This window comes from Stegodyphus dumicola, chromosome 1, assembly GCF_044657685.1.
Source record: "Stegodyphus dumicola isolate Sdum_Otavi_A_Nest chromosome 1, ASM4465768v1".
Classification (NCBI taxonomy): Eukaryota; Metazoa; Arthropoda; class Arachnida; order Araneae; family Eresidae; genus Stegodyphus; species Stegodyphus dumicola.
In genome coordinates this window covers 54,415,907-54,430,071 of record NC_140768.1, presented here as the reverse complement: position 1 = coordinate 54,430,071, position 14,165 = coordinate 54,415,907, and positions in this window count along the sequence as shown.

The following is a 14,165-nucleotide window of genomic DNA, read 5'->3' as shown; positions in this document are numbered from 1 at the left end:
GTTTTACATATTATGAAAAGATAAGAAGTTGACTGGTGTAGCAGTGATATCATTGAAGGTGTGACCATTATATTATGAGATTTACCTGGTAAAGAAATGTCAACGCTGCAAGATTTGTATTCCGTAAGCTATATTAGCTGTCGATTTCATATTGGAACAATGTATAGAGGTATAACTTACCCTGAAGACTACGTGTGACCCCTAGAATTTATCTTTCTGAACATCATAGCCAATTTACCCGAGCTGTGTCCTTGCAAAAATACGTAAAATATTGGAAGTCGCTAGAGTTTAAACTGAGTGACCCATCTTAAATGAGGTATGGTTAAAATAAATATTCGTACAAAGCAATTAGGGAATTCAAAAGCAATTGGCATTTGTGTAATGTATGGCATATTGAGCGTTGTATTAAAAGTTTCTGTGTAAAAAAACTGTGTCAAAAAGTGAAAAGGTTGACTCGGCAGAACAAAGCAAATGTAATTTTTTAAATTGTTTTAAGAGAGTTAAAAAAGCACTGTAAGAGAGTAAATAAAACTGCATTTGAAATTGTTTTAAGAGAGTTAAAAAAGCACTGTAAGAGAGTAAATAAAACTGCATTTAGTAGTTTGCAATGTATTGAAAACGAAACCAGAGTTTATCACCTTGCACTGAATGAAGAAAAATTCCTGTAGTGAAAAATAAACTGCTTCGATTTAAAATTTACCCCATAACTAAAATGAAAATGTGTTGTGTAAAGGAGAGAAGTAAATCTAGGAGGTTCTCTATTTAAAACTTAAAAAGAAAATTTATTTTAAACAAACCAAATAGAAAACTGCACAGTTAAAAATAAAAGTTGACCGATTGTATAAGTAGACATTTTAAAGCCCCCTCATTTTTGCTAGAGTATTAATGATGGTCCTCACATACGTTATCCTCCCATACGTTAATAATCGTCAATTTAGTAAAAAAATTGCAGCAGTAAAGGTGTGAATCTTTTAATTTATCCTAAACTACTACGCAGAGAGTTAGTGTTCCTCTATTGCTTAGTAAGTTAAACTGTTGATATTAAGTCTTTGAATCACGAGTAAGAAGTATTATTTACTTTTAATACTGTAATGTGTGACCCTTCGATTTCATCTGAAAATATTTTCCATTGTGTAAAAATGAACCATTTTTATATTGGCTTGGACAGTGAAGGTTTAATTATTATTTTAGAAGATACGTAGTGAAAAGTAAACTGCTTCGATTTAAAATTTACGCCATAACTAAAAGGAAGATGCGTTGTGTAAAGGAGAGAAGTAAATCTAGGAGGTTCTCTATTTAAAACTTAAAATTTATTTTAAGCAAACAAAATAGAAAACTGCACAGTTAAAAATAAAAGTTGACCGATTGTATAAGTAGAGATTTTAAAGCCCCTAATTTTTGCTAGAGTATTAATGATGGTCCTCCCTTACGTTAATAATAATGAATTTAGTGAAAAAATTGCAGCAGTGAAGGTATGAATCTTTTAATTTATCCTAAACTACCATGCAGAGAGTTAGTGTTCCTCTATTGCTTAGTAAGTTAAACTGTTGATATTAAGTCTTTGAATCACGAGTAAGAAGTATTATTTACTTTAAATACTGTAATGTGTGACCCTTCGATTTCAACTGAAAATATTTTCCATTGTGTAAAAATGAACCCCTTTTATGTTGGCCTGGACAGTGAAGGTTTGACCATTGTTTTAGAAGATACTTTTCTGATAACGAATCTCCCCCTGCAACAAGGTATAAGTTTTCTTGTTATGTGTTCCTGTTGAATTGCAAAATTAGTAGAGTTTACGTAGAGTTAATATCTGACCTATCTGCATTGAATTAATGGTAGAAGGTTCGTGTTTCATTTTATAGGCAGACCTTTAATCGAGAAGTGTTTCCAATACCCAAAAGGGCAGTTCCAGAAAAACGTTAAAAAAATTATTATAGTATTTCGGTACTGAAAGATGTGTTTAACATTTGATACTAAATTTGTGAAAAATATCCTTTTGAAAATAACTAGAAAAACGAAAATTGATATGAAAATAAATCAAAAAACGAAAATTGATATGAGTGTCCTGTACAGAGAAGTAATACTAGCGAAATTGTAAAATAAAGAAAAGGTCATGATAATGTTGTGTGTGAAATTGTGGTTATTCCCCTCGTTTAAACCACCCCCTTAACTAAGATTTAAATTAGAGGAATTAATTAGTTGTACTGTGTACAGTAGAAAAAAGTAAACGTATGTTCTCCTCAGTTTTAAAATTAAATATTTAGAATTAAGCCTATGAAAGAAAAGAGTTTAACAAAACAGTTTGGTGTTTAATGTAGCGAAATGGTTAATAGAGTTGTTTTTCAAGAATGAATAGTTTTACATATTATGAAAAGATAAGAAGTTGACTGGTGTAGCAGTGATATCATTGAAGGTGTGACCATTATATTATGAGATTTACCTGGTAAAGAAATGTCAACGCTGCAAGATTTGTATTCCGTAAGCTATATTAGCTGTCGATTTCATATTGGAACAATGTATAAAGGTATAACTTACCCTGAAGACTACGTGTGACCCCTAGAATGTATCTTTCTGAACATAATAGCCAATTTACCCGAGCTGTGTCCTTGCAAAAATACGTAAAATATTGGAACTCTCTAGAGATTAAACTGGTTGACCCATCTTAAATGAGGTATGGTTAAAATAAATATTCGTACAAAGCAATTAGGGAATTCAAAAGCAATTGGCATTTGTGTAATGTATGGCATATTGAGCGTTGTATTAAAAGTTTCTGTGTAAAAAAACTGTGTCAAAAAGTGAAAAGGTTGACTCGGCAGAACAAAGCAAATGTAATTTTTTAAATTGTTTTAAGAGAGTTAAAAAAGCACTGTAAGAGAGTAAATAAAACTGCATTTAGTAGTTTGCAATGTATTGAAAACGAAACCAGAGTTTATCACCTTGCACTGAATGAAGAAAAATTCCTGTAGTGAAAAATAAACTGCTTCGATTTAAAATTTACCCCATAACTAAAATGAAAATGTGTTGTGTAAAGGAGAGAAGTAAATCTAGGAGGTTCTCTATTTAAAACTTAAAAAGAAAATTTATTTTAAACAAACCAAATAGAAAACTGCACAGTTAAAAATAAAAGTTGACCGATTGTATAAGTAGACATTTTAAAGCCCCCTCATTTTTGCTAGAGTATTAATGATGGTCCTCCAATACGTTATCCTCCCATACGTTAATAATCGTCAATTTAGTAAAAAAATTGCAGCAGTAAAGGTGTGAATCTTTTAATTTATCCTAAACAACCATGCAGAGAGTTAGTGTTCCTCCATTGCTTGGTAAGTTAAACTGTTGTTATTAAGTCTTTGAATCATGAGTAAAAAGTATTATTACTTTAAATACTGTAATGTGTGACCCTTCGATTTCATCTGAAAATATTTTCCATTGTGTAAAAGTGAACCATTTTTATATTGGCTTGGACAGTGAAGGTTGAATTATTATTTTAGAAGATACGTAGTGAAAAGTAAACTGCTTCGATTTAAAATTTACCCCATAACTAAAATGAAAATGCGTTGTGTAAAGGAGAGAAGTAAATCTAGGAGGTTCTCTATTTAAAACTTAAAAAGAAAATTTATTTTAAACAAACCAAATAGAAAACTGCACAGTTAAAAATAAAAGTTGACCGATTGTATAAGTAGAGATTTTAAAGCCCCTCATTTTTGCTAGAGTAGTAATGATGGTCCTCCCATACGTTAATAATCATGAATTTAGTGAAAAAATTGCAGCAGTGAAGGTGTGAATCTTTTAATTTATCCTAAACTACCATGCAGAGAGTTAGTTTTCCTCTATTGCTTAGTAAGTTAAACTGTTGATATTAAGTCTTTGAATCACGAGTAAGAAGTATTATTTACTTTTAATACTGTAATGTGTGACCCTTCGATTTCATCTGAAAATATTTTCCATTGTGTAAAAATGAACCCCTTTTATGTTGGCCTGACCGTTGTTTTAGAAGATACTTTTCTGATAACGAATCTCCCCCTGCAGCAAGGTCTGATAACGAATCTTCACCTGCAGCAAGGTATAAGTTTTCTTGTTATGTGTTCCTGTTGAATTGCAAAATTAGTAGAGTTTACGTAGAGTTAATATCTGACCTATCTGCATTGAAATAATGGTAGAAGGTTCGTGTTTCATTTTATAGGCAGACCTTTAATCGAGAAGTGTTTCCAATACCCAAAAGGGCAGTTCCAGAAAAACGTTAAAAAATTATTATAGTATTTCGGTACTGAAAGATGTGTTTTAACATTTGATACTAAATTTGTGAAAAATATCTTTTTGAAAATAACTAGAAAAACGAAAATTGATATGAAAATAAATCAAAAAACGAAAATTGATATGAAAATAAATCAAAAAACGAAAATTGATATGAGTGTCCTGTACAGAGAAGTAATACTAGCGAAATTGTAAAATAAAGAAAAGGTCATGATAATGTTGTGTGTGAAATTGTGGTTATTCCCCTCGTTTAAACCACCCCCTTAACTAAGATTTAAATTAGAGGAATTAATTAGTTGTACTGTGTACAGTAGAAAAAAGTAAACGTATGTTCTCCTCAGTTTTAAAATTAAATATTTAGAATTAAGCCTATGAAAGAAAAGAGTTTAACAAAACAGTTTGGTGTTTAATGTAGCGAAATGGTTAATAGAGTTGTTTTTCAAGAATGAATAGTTTTACATATTATGAAAAGATAAGAAGTTGACTGGTGTAGCAGTGATATCATTGAAGGTGTGACCATTATATTATGAGATTTACCTGGTAAAGAAATGTCAACGCTGCAAGATTTGTATTCCGTAAGCTATATTAGCTGTCGATTTCATATTGGAACAATGTATAAAGGTATAACTTACCCTGAAGACTACGTGTGACCCCTAGAATGTATCTTTCTGAACATAATAGCCAATTTACCCGAGCTGTGTCCTTGCAAAAATACGTAAAATATTGGAACTCTCTAGAGATTAAACTGGTTGACCCATCTTAAATGAGGTATGGTTAAAATAAATATTCGTACAAAGCAATTAGGGAATTCAAAAGCAATTGGCATTTGTGTAATGTATGGCATATTGAGCGTTGTATTAAAAGTTTCTGTGTAAAAAAACTGTGTCAAAAAGTGAAAAGGTTGACTCGGCAGAACAAAGCAAATGTAATTTTTTAAATTGTTTTAAGAGAGTTAAAAAAGCACTGTAAGAGAGTAAATAAAACTGCATTTAGTAGTTTGCAATGTATTGAAAACGAAACCAGAGTTTATCACCTTGCACTGAATGAAGAAAAATTCCTGTAGTGAAAAATAAACTGCTTCGATTTAAAATTTACCCCATAACTAAAATGAAAATGTGTTGTGTAAAGGAGAGAAGTAAATCTAGGAGGTTCTCTATTTAAAACTTAAAAAGAAAATTTATTTTAAACAAACCAAATAGAAAACTGCACAGTTAAAAATAAAAGTTGACCGATTGTATAAGTAGACATTTTAAAGCCCCCTCATTTTTGCTAGAGTATTAATGATGGTCCTCCCATACGTTATCCTCCCATACGTTAATAATCGTCAATTTAGTAAAAAAATTGCAGCAGTAAAGGTGTGAATCTTTTAATTTATCCTAAACAACCATGCAGAGAGTTAGTGTTCCTCCATTGCTTGGTAAGTTAAACTGTTGTTATTAAGTCTTTGAATCATGAGTAAAAAGTATTATTACTTTAAATACTGTAATGTGTGACCCTTCGATTTCATCTGAAAATATTTTCCATTGTGTAAAAGTGAACCATTTTTATATTGGCTTGGACAGTGAAGGTTGAATTATTATTTTAGAAGATACGTAGTGAAAAGTAAACTGCTTCGATTTAAAATTTACCCCATAACTAAAATGAAAATGCGTTGTGTAAAGGAGAGAAGTAAATCTAGGAGGTTCTCTATTTAAAACTTAAAATTTATTTTAAGCAAACGAAATAGAAAACTGCACAGTTAAAAATAAAAGTTGACCGATTGTATAAGTAGAGATTTTAAAGCCCCTCATTTTTGCTAGAGTATTAATGATGGTCCTCCCATACGTTAATAATAATGAATTTAGTGAAAAAATTGCAGCAGTGAAGGTGTGAATCTTTTAATTTATCCTAAACTACCATGCAGAGAGTTAGTGTTCCTCTATTGCTTAGTAAGTTAAACTGTTGATATTAAGTCTTTGAATCACGAGTAAGAAGTATTATTTACTTTTAATACTGTAATGTGTGACCCTTCGATTTCATCTGAAAATATTTTCCATTGTGTAAAAATGAACCCCTTTTATGTTGGCCTGGACAGTGAAGGTTTGACCATTGTTTTAGAAGATACTTTTCTGATAACGAATCTCCCCCTGCAACAAGGTATAAGTTTTCTTGTTATGTGTTCCTGTTGAATTGCAAAATTAGTAGAGTTTACGTAGAGTTAATATCTGACCTATCTGCATTGAAATAATGGTAGAAGGTTCGTGTTTCATTTTATAGGCAGACCTTTAATCGAGAAGTGTTTCCAATACCCAAAAGGGCAGTTCCAGAAAAACGTTAAAAAATTATTATAGTATTTCGGTACTGAAAGATGTGTTTTAACATTTGATACTAAATTTGTGAAAAATATCTTTTTGAAAATAACTAGAAAAACGAAAATTGATATGAAAATAAATCAAAAAACGAAAATTGATATGAAAATAAATCAAAAAACGAAAATTGATATGAGTGTCCTGTACAGAGAAGTAATACTAGCGAAATTGTAAAATAAAGAAAAGGTCGTGATAATGTTGTGTGTGAAATTGTGGTTATTCCCCTCGTTTAAACCACCCCCTTAACTAAGATTTAAATTAGAGGAATTAATTAGTTGTACTGTGTACAGTAGAAAAAAGTAAATGTATGTTCTCCTCAGTTTTAAAATTAAATATTTAGAATTAAGCCTATGAAAGAAAAGAGTTGTTTAACAAAACAGTTTAATGTTTAAGGTAGCAAAATGGTTAATAGAGTTGTTTTTCAAGAATGATAATAGTTTTACATATTATGAAAAGATAAGAAGTTGACTGGTGTGTAGCAGTGATAACATTGAAGGTGTGACCATTATATTAGGAGATTTACCTGGTAAAGAAATGTCAACGCAGCAAGATTTGTATTCCGTAAGCTATATTAGCTGTCGATTTCATATTGGAACAATGTATAGAGGTATAACTTACCCTGAAGACTACGTGTGACCCCTAGAATTTATCTTTCTGAACATCATAGCCAATTTACCCGAGCTGTGTCCTTGCAAAAATACGTAAAATATTGGAAGTCGCTAGAGATTAAACTGAGTGACCCATCTTAAATGAGGTATGGTAAAAATAAATATTCGTACTGAAAGCAGTCAGGTAGAATGTGGTATTAAAAGTGTCTGTGTAAAAAAAACTATGTCAAAAAGTGAAAAGGTTGACTCGGCAGAACAGCAAATGTAATTTTTGAAATTGTTTTAAGAGAGTAAAGCACTGTTTATGTGGCATTCTGAAATAATTGTTAATTTAGAGATTTTAAAAAATAAGTGTTTAAAATAAAGGGTGTGTCATTTCTATACCGAAGGATAATGTGGTATTAAAAGTGTAAAATGTTTTTCCTCTCAAAAGCAAAAGTAGTGTTCAAAAGTGTAAAATTTGAATTCACAAGTGTGAAACTAATGAGATTTACCAGTTATGTAATAGTGAGAGGGTGAAAAATGGTTACTGTGTGTTGCCCCCTAAAATCGCTTAGCATCAAAATTCCTCGAAATGTGTTAGAAATAAAAAATAAACTGCTTTGATTTAAAATTTACCCCATAACTAAAATGAAACTGTGTTTGTGTAAAGGAGAGAAGTAAATCTAGGAGGTTCTGTATTTAAAACTTAAAATTTATTGTAAGCAAACAAAATAGAAAACTGCACAGTTAAAAATAAAAGTTGACCGATTGTATAAGTAGAGATTTTAAAGCTCCTCATTTTTGCTAGAGTATTAATGATTGTCCTCCCATACGTTAATAATCATGAATTTAGTGAAAAAATTGCAGCAGTGAAGGTGTGAATCTTTTAATTTACCCTAAACCACCATGCAGAGAGTTAGTGTTCCTCCATTGCTTATTAAGTCTTTGAATCATGAGTAAGAAGTATTATTTACTTTAAATACTGTAATGTGTGACCCTTCGATTTCATCTGAAAATATTTTCCATTGTGTAAAAATGAACCCCTTTTATGTTGGCCTGGACAGTGAAGGTTTGACCATTGTTTTAGAAGATACTTTTCTGATAATGAATCTCCCCCTGCAACAAGGTATAAGTTTTCTTGTTATGTGTTCCTGTTGAATTGCAAATTAGTAGAGTTTACGTAGAGTTAATATCTGACCTATCTGCATTGAATTAATGGTAGAAGGTTCGTGTTTCATTTTATAGGCAGACCTTTAATCGAGAAGTGTTTCCAATACCCAAAAGGGCAGTTCCAGAAAAACGTTAAAAAATTATTATAGTATTTCGGTACTGAAAGATGTGTTTAACATTTGATACTAAATTTGTGAAAAATATCCTTTTGAAAATAACTAGAAAAACGAAAATTGATATGAAAATAAATCTAAAAACGAAAATTGATATGATTGTCCTGTACAGAGAAGTAATACTAGCGAAATTGTAAAATAAAGAAAAGGTCGTGATAATGTTGTGTGTGAAATTGTGGTTATTCCCCTCGTTTAAACCACCCCCTTAACTAAGATTTAAATTAGAGGAATTAATTAGTTGTACTGTGTACAGTAGAAAAAAGTAAACGTATGTTCTCCTCAGTTTTAAAATTAAATATTTAGAATTAAGCCTATGAAAGAAAAGAGTTTTTTAACAAAACAGTTTGGTGTTTAATGTAGCGAAATGGTTAATAGAGTTGTTTTTCAAGAATGAATAGTTTTACATATTATGAAAAGATAAGAAGTTGACTGGTGTAGCAGTGATAACATTGAAGGTGTGACCATTATATTATGAGATTTACCTGGTAAAGAAATGTCAACGCTGTAAGATTTGTATTCCGTAAGCTATATTAGCTGTCGATTTCATATTGGAACAATGTATAGAGGTATAACTTACCCTGAAGACTACGTGTGACCCCTAGAATGTATCTTTCTGAACATAATAGCCAATTTACCCGAGCTGTGTCCTTGCAAAAATACGTAAAATATTGGAACTCTCTAGAGATTAAACTGGTTGACCCATCTTAAATGAGGTATGGTTAAAATAAATATTCCTACAAAGCAATTAGGGAATTCAAAAGCAATTGGCATTTGTGTAATGTATGGCATATTGAGCGTTGTATTAAAAGTTTCTGTGTAAAAAAACTGTGTCAAAAAGTGAAAAGGTTGACTCGGCAGAACAAAGCAAATGTAATTTTTTAAATTGTTTTAAGAGAGTTAAAAAAGCACTGTAAGAGAGTAAATAAAACTGCATTTGAAATTGTTTTAAGAGAGTTAAAAAAGCACTGTAAGAGAGTAAATAAAACTGCATTTAGTAGTTTGCAATGTATTGAAAACGAAACCAGAGTTTATCACCTTGCACTGAATGAAGAAAAATTCCTGTAGTGAAAAATAAACTGCTTCGATTTAAAATTTACCCCATAACTAAAATGAAAATGTGTTGTGTAAAGGAGAGAAGTAAATCTAGGAGGTTCTCTATTTAAAACTTAAAAAGAAAATTTATTTTAAACAAACCAAATAGAAAACTGCACAGTTAAAAATAAAAGTTGACCGATTGTATAAGTAGACATTTTAAAGCCCCCTCATTTTTGCTAGAGTATTAATGATGGTCCTCCAATACGTTATCCTCCCATACGTTAATAATCGTCAATTTAGTAAAAAAATTGCAGCAGTAAAGGTGTGAATCTTTTAATTTATCCTAAACAACCATGCAGAGAGTTAGTGTTCCTCCATTGCTTGGTAAGTTAAACTGTTGTTATTAAGTCTTTGAATCATGAGTAAAAAGTATTATTACTTTAAATACTGTAATGTGTGACCCTTCGATTTCATCTGAAAATATTTTCCATTGTGTAAAAGTGAACCATTTTTATATTGGCTTGGACAGTGAAGGTTGAATTATTATTTTAGAAGATACGTAGTGAAAAGTAAACTGCTTCGATTTAAAATTTACCCCATAACTAAAATGAAAATGCGTTGTGTAAAGGAGAGAAGTAAATCTAGGAGGTTCTCTATTTAAAACTTAAAAAGAAAATTTATTTTAAACAAACCAAATAGAAAACTGCACAGTTAAAAATAAAAGTTGACCGATTGTATAAGTAGAGATTTTAAAGCCCCTCATTTTTGCTAGAGTATTAATGATGGTCCTCCCATACGTTAATAATCATGAATTTAGTGAAAAAATTGCAGCAGTGAAGGTGTGAATCTTTTAATTTATCCTAAACTACCATGCAGAGAGTTAGTTTTCCTCTATTGCTTAGTAAGTTAAACTGTTGATATTAAGTCTTTGAATCACGAGTAAGAAGTATTATTTACTTTTAATACTGTAATGTGTGACCCTTCGATTTCATCTGAAAATATTTTCCATTGTGTAAAAATGAACCCCTTTTATGTTGGCCTGACCGTTGTTTTAGAAGATACTTTTCTGATAACGAATCTCCCCCTGCAGCAAGGTCTGATAACGAATCTTCACCTGCAGCAAGGTATAAGTTTTCTTGTTATGTGTTCCTGTTGAATTGCAAAATTAGTAGAGTTTACGTAGAGTTAATATCTGACCTATCTGCATTGAAATAATGGTAGAAGGTTCGTGTTTCATTTTATAGGCAGACCTTTAATCGAGAAGTGTTTCCAATACCCAAAAGGGCAGTTCCAGAAAAACGTTAAAAAATTATTATAGTATTTCGGTACTGAAAGATGTGTTTTAACATTTGATACTAAATTTGTGAAAAATATCTTTTTGAAAATAACTAGAAAAACGAAAATTGATATGAAAATAAATCAAAAAACGAAAATTGATATGAAAATAAATCAAAAAACGAAAATTGATATGAGTGTCCTGTACAGAGAAGTAATACTAGCGAAATTGTAAAATAAAGAAAAGGTCGTGATAATGTTGTGTGTGAAATTGTGGTTATTCCCCTCGTTTAAACCACCCCCTTAACTAAGATTTAAATTAGAGGAATTAATTAGTTGTACTGTGTACAGTAGAAAAAAGTAAATGTATGTTCTCCTCAGTTTTAAAATTAAATATTTAGAATTAAGCCTATGAAAGAAAAGAGTTTTTTAACAAAACAGTTTGGTGTTTAAGGTAGCAAAATGGTTAATAGAGTTTTTTTTCAAGAATGATAATAGTTTTACATATTATGAAAAGATAAGAAGTTGACTGGTGTAGCAGTGATAACATTGAAGGTGTGACCATTATATTAGGAGATTTACCTGGTAAAGAAATGTCAACGCAGCAAGATTTGTATTCCGTAAGCTATATTAGCTGTCGATTTCATATAGGAACAATGTATAGAGGTATAACTTACCCTGAAGACTACGTGTGACCCCTAGAATTTATCTTTCTGAACATCATAGCCAATTTACCCGAGCTGTGTCCTTGCAAAAATACGTAAAATATTGGAAGTCGCTAGAGATTAAACTGAGTGACCCATCTTAAATGAGGTATGGTAAAAATAAATATTCGTACTGAAAGCAGTCAGGTAGAATGTGGTATTAAAAGTGTCTGTGTAAAAAAAACTATGTCAAAAAGTGAAAAGGTTGACTCGGCAGAACAGCAAATGTAATTTTTGAAATTGTTTTAAGAGAGTAAAGCACTGTTTATGTGGCATTCTGAAATAATTGTTAATTTAGAGATTTTAAAAAATAAGTGTTTAAAATAAAGGGTGTGTCATTTCTATACCGAAGGATAATGTGGTATTAAAAGTGTAAAATGTTTTTCCTCTCAAAAGCAAAAGTAGTGTTCAAAAGTGTAAAATTTGAATTCACAAGTGTGAAACTAATGAGATTTACCAGTTATGTAATAGTGAGAGGGTGAAAAATGGTTACTGTGTGTTGCCCCCTAAAATCGCTTAGCATCAAAATTCCTCGAAATGTGTTAGAAATAAAAAATAAACTGCTTTGATTTAAAATTTACCCCATAACTAAAATGAAACTGTGTTTGTGTAAAGGAGAGAAGTAAATCTAGGAGGTTCTGTATTTAAAACTTAAAATTTATTGTAAGCAAACAAAATAGAAAACTGCACAGTTAAAAATAAAAGTTGACCGATTGTATAAGTAGAGATTTTAAAGCTCCTCATTTTTGCTAGAGTATTAATGATTGTCCTCCCATACGTTAATAATCATGAATTTAGTGAAAAAATTGCAGCAGTGAAGGTGTGAATCTTTTAATTTACCCTAAACCACCATGCAGAGAGTTAGTGTTCCTCCATTGCTTATTAAGTCTTTGAATCATGAGTAAGAAGTATTATTTACTTTAAATACTGTAATGTGTGACCCTTCGATTTCATCTGAAAATATTTTCCATTGTGTAAAAATGAACCCCTTTTATGTTGGCCTGGACAGTGAAGGTTTGACCATTGTTTTAGAAGATACTTTTCTGATAATGAATCTCCCCCTGCAACAAGGTATAAGTTTTCTTGTTATGTGTTCCTGTTGAATTGCAAATTAGTAGAGTTTACGTAGAGTTAATATCTGACCTATCTGCATTGAATTAATGGTAGAAGGTTCGTGTTTCATTTTATAGGCAGACCTTTAATCGAGAAGTGTTTCCAATACCCAAAAGGGCAGTTCCAGAAAAACGTTAAAAAATTATTATAGTATTTCGGTACTGAAAGATGTGTTTAACATTTGATACTAAATTTGTGAAAAATATCCTTTTGAAAATAACTAGAAAAACGAAAATTGATATGAAAATAAATCTAAAAACGAAAATTGATATGATTGTCCTGTACAGAGAAGTAATACTAGCGAAATTGTAAAATAAAGAAAAGGTCGTGATAATGTTGTGTGTGAAATTGTGGTTATTCCCCTCGTTTAAACCACCCCCTTAACTAAGATTTAAATTAGAGGAATTAATTAGTTGTACTGTGTACAGTAGAAAAAAGTAAACGTATGTTCTCCTCAGTTTTAAAATTAAATATTTAGAATTAAGCCTATGAAAGAAAAGAGTTTTTTAACAAAACAGTTTGGTGTTTAATGTAGCGAAATGGTTAATAGAGTTGTTTTTCAAGAATGAATAGTTTTACATATTATGAAAAGATAAGAAGTTGACTGGTGTAGTAGTGATAACATTGAAGGTGTGACCATTATATTATGAGATTTACCTGGTAAAGAAATGTCAACGCTGTAAGATTTGTATTCCGTAAGCTATATTAGCTGTCGATTTCATATTGGAACAATGTATAGAGGTATAACTTACCCTGAAGACTACGTGTGACCCCTAGAATGTATCTTTCTGAACATAATAGCCAATTTACCCGAGCTGTGTCCTTGCAAAAATACGTAAAATATTGGAACTCTCTAGAGATTAAACTGGTTGACCCATCTTAAATGAGGTATGGTTAAAATAAATATTCCTACAAAGCAATTAGGGAATTCAAAAGCAATTGGCATTTGTGTAATGTATGGCATATTGAGCGTTGTATTAAAAGTTTCTGTGTAAAAAAACTGTGTCAAAAAGTGAAAAGGTTGACTCGGCAGAACAAAGCAAATGTAATTTTTTAAATTGTTTTAAGAGAGTTAAAAAAGCACTGTAAGAGAGTAAATAAAACTGCATTTGAAATTGTTTTAAGAGAGTTAAAAAAGCACTGTAAGAGAGTAAATAAAACTGCATTTAGTAGTTTGCAATGTATTGAAAACGAAACCAGAGTTTATCACCTTGCACTGAATGAAGAAAAATTCCTGTAGTGAAAAATAAACTGCTTCGATTTAAAATTTACCCCATAACTAAAATGAAAATGTGTTGTGTAAAGGAGAGAAGTAAATCTAGGAGGTTCTCTATTTAAAACTTAAAAAGAAAATTTATTTTAAACAAACTGCACAGTTAAAAATAAAAGTTGACCGATTGTATAAGTAGACATTTTAAAGCCCCCTCATTTTTGCTAGAGTATTAATGATGGTCCTCCCATACGTTATCCTCCCATACGTTAATAATCGTCAATTTAGTAAAAAAA